Consider the following 3,800-nt stretch of genomic DNA (forward strand, 5'->3'; position numbering starts at 1 on the left):
TACTTTTCTGCAAAACTACTAATGGCGCACCAGGGTTACTAATGGCGCATTTGAAGGTGGTGCGCCATTAGTAACCTGGGACCCCAACAAGATATTTTGGACAGCCACACCTACCCACTCACTTTCCCCACTTCATTCCCTCCACCTCCTTCTCCAAGCTTTCGGCTGCCTCCTCCTCCTCACCTCATTTCCACCATAGATTCATCAAAATTAAGTGGTGAAATTACCTTTTTTTTGATAGGTAAGTAAGGGGAAAGCTACCTTCATGATGTAGATCTACTTTTTTTCTCCCTATCTCGCTCCAACAACGTGCACATGCACTTTTTGTGGCCTAGCTAGATCTATGTATGTTTGTGGTGTTGCATATATGTTTGTGTTTGCAGGTACCAGTATTTGAAATGCGATAGTTGCCAATATTTTGCCAGAATGTTGATTCATTTCCGTTTCGGCGAGAATTTTGGCACTATGCATTCTTTTTGGTCCTATTTTTAGGGAAGGTCATGCCAAATTTTTTCTTGGTTCTAAAATATCATTTTGCTCTACCCCGCAGGCGACCATGGTCCGCACGATAACTGAAGGCATTGTGAATAGGTTTTTGAGCTCCGCGAAGGCCGAGATGCTTCAAAAGAACGAGACGGAGATAAGATGTCCGTGTGGAAGATGCAAGCTGAAGAGCCTTATTGCGAACCCGGATCCCGGGCAGGTGCGGGACCACCTGCTCTTGCGTGGTTTCATTGATGGCTATTGGTGGCAAGGTGATGAAGATGACTATGAAGTCATCCATGGGGGCCGGGCAAGAAATGAGGAAGGGCAACAAGACAAGTACCACCACGACGAGGGCGGGCGAGAAGACGAAGAATCTCCAGGACATGATCACGACGGTGATGCTGTACACAGTCATCATGTAGAACATGTCATACATGATGATGAGGAAGATCAAGACGAAGGGCATGATCATGAAGTTGAAGATGCCGGAGTAGACGACGATGGAGGCTGGGTGCAGGACCCTCATATTCAAGAGCTGCTTCTCAAGCAGACGGATAACGCAAGAGCTGCCGCCCGAGAGAAAGCCAAGCTGTATCAACTGGAGATAGACGCGGTTACTCCATTGTATGAAGAATGCAGGCCCGAAGATACCCGCCTGAAAGTAACGCTCATGGCTCTGGAGATGAAGGTAAAACATAAAATGACTGACGCATGCTTCGACGAGAACATGTCATTCTGGCACGAACGTCTTCCCAAGGGGAACAAGTGCCTGACCAGTTTCGAGGAGGCGAAGAAAATCATGTGTCCTCTGGATTTACCGCACGTGAAATACCATGTGTGCATGAACAATTGCATCATTTATCGGGACGAGCACGCGGAGTCTATCATATGTCCGGTGTGCGCCGTCACTCGATACAAGAAGAGGAAGAAAGCTCCTCGAAAATCGGTGTGGTACTTTCCGATCACTCCTTGTCTGCAGCGGTATTTCGCAGACCCTAAGGTAGCAAAGCTCCTGCGTTGGCACGCGGATAGGGAGGAGAAGAAGCGGGAAGATGACGGAAATGATCCAGAGATAAATAAAAAAGACAAGATGCTAAGTCACCCTAAGGATGCGAGCCAGTGGCAAGCGTTCAACTTTGAATACCCAGAATTTGGGAAGGATCCAAGGAACGTCGTGCTGAGCGCGAGCACCGATGGAGTCAATCCGTTTGGCTGCCAGAGAAGCACACATAGCACCTGGCCTGTGTTTGTGTGGATGTACAACCTTCCCCCCTGGTTGTGCATGAAGAGGAAGTACATTCACATGAGTATGCTAATTGAAGGGCCGAAACAACCAGGGAACGACATCAATCTGTATCTGGGGCTGCTGAAAGAGGAGCTAGACACGCTGTGGAAAACGCCAGCCAATACGTGGAACGCCGCAGAGAAAGAATATTTCCCTATGAGAGCCGCACTGCTCACGACGGTGCACGACTATCTCGGTTACGGATATCTCGCGGGGCAGGTAGTCCACGGATTTTCTGGATGCGTAAGGTGCATGGATGACACAACGTATCGCCGGCTTGATAGAGATCCCGGGTCTTCAAAAACCGTGTTCATGGGACATCGAAGGTGGCTTCGCGACGATGACCCGTGGAGGAAACGCAAGGATCTGTTCGATGGTGAAACCGAACCCCGAAAACGCCCGCGTATGAGGAGCGGCGACGAAATAGACGAGCTGTTGAAAAATTGGAAAGATTGCCCACTACCGGGAAAGAAGCAAAAGGCGCCAGAGCCTCGAAAGAAGCGAAAGGCGCCAGAGCCGCTGCTGAAGGTATGGAAAACAAGGTCTGTTTTCTGGGACTTGCCGTACTGGAAGATCCACCGTGTGCCTCACAGCCTTGATGCCATGCATATCACGAAGAACGTGTGCGAGAGTCTGCTTGGTACCCTGCTCAACATGCCACAGAGAACCAAAGATGGGCCGAAAGCAAGGGCAGACTTGAAATCAATGGGCATCAGGCAGGAGCTTCACGCTAATGATGATGATGATGATGAGGCGAAGCAGGACACAGAAACTCGTCGCAAAGGCAAAAAGGCCAAGAAGACCGGAAGTGACTACCCTCCCGCGTGCTTCACTCTAAGTTAGGAGGAGATCGAGCAGTTTTTCACCTGCCTCGTAGGATTAAAACTTCCTTACGGTTACGCGGGGAAGATAAGCAGATACCTAGACCCAGCGAAGCAGAAGTTCAGCGGGATGAAGTCTCACGACAGTCACGTGCTGATGACGCAGATACTTCCAGTTGCAATCCGTGGGATCATGGACGCGCACGTCCGTGAAATGCTATTTGGCCTATGCAACTTTTTCGACGTCATCTCTCGGAAGTCGATTGGCGTGAGGCAACTCAGAAGGCTACAAGAAGAGATCGTGGTGATACTATGCGAGCTTGAGATGTACTTCCCGCCCGCATTCTTCGACGTTATGGTGCATCTGCTGGTCCATATCGCGGAGGATATCATCCAACTCGGGCCGACGTTCCTGCACAGCATGATGCCGTTCGAAAGGATGAATGGTGTCATCAAAGGATACATTCGCAACATGTCACGTACAGAGGGAAGTATAGCCAGGGGCTTTCTGTCCGAAGAGTGCATCTCCTACTGCACAAATTATCTAGGCATCGAGAACCCCGTTGGTCTACCCGTCAACAGGCACCTCGGCAGGCTCGCTAGATGGGGTCACCGTGAGGGTCGCCGCGAAATGCATGTCGACTTCGAGGGTCGACTCGCCGACTTTGAAAGAGCAAACCTAGTCGCGCTACAACACATAGACGTGGTCGATCCTTGGGTGGTATAGCACAAAACCTTTATTGAGAAGACGTACAATGACTGAGGCCAACAGAGGACGGATGGAGATATAATGAAAGAGCACAACTCATGTTTCACGCGTTGGTTCAAGCAGAAGCTTCTGTCGTACCCTTTACATGCGGATTCTTCCGCGGAAGAACAACTCATATTCGCCTTGTCACAGGGCTCCGAGCGCAACCTGATGACCTACGAGGCGTACGATATCAACGGCTACACATTCTACACCGAGAATAAGGACATGAAGAGCGATGGTTATCAGAACTCCGAGGTAACGATGGAATCCTACACCGGTAATGACAAGGACAGATACTACGGAAGGATCGAGGAGATTTGGGAGCTGAGCTACGCTGGAGAGAAGGTCCCGATGTTCCGTGTCAGATGGGCCAAGAGCGTCCTAAAAGAAGACCGGTTTTTCACCACCATGGTTATACCCGAAGCCAAATCCAAGACCGCGGGCCAAACGTCATCGC

The sequence above is a fragment of the Triticum aestivum genome, chromosome 7A, assembly GCF_018294505.1.
Source record: "Triticum aestivum cultivar Chinese Spring chromosome 7A, IWGSC CS RefSeq v2.1, whole genome shotgun sequence".
Lineage (NCBI taxonomy): Eukaryota > Viridiplantae > Streptophyta > Magnoliopsida > Poales > Poaceae > Triticum > Triticum aestivum.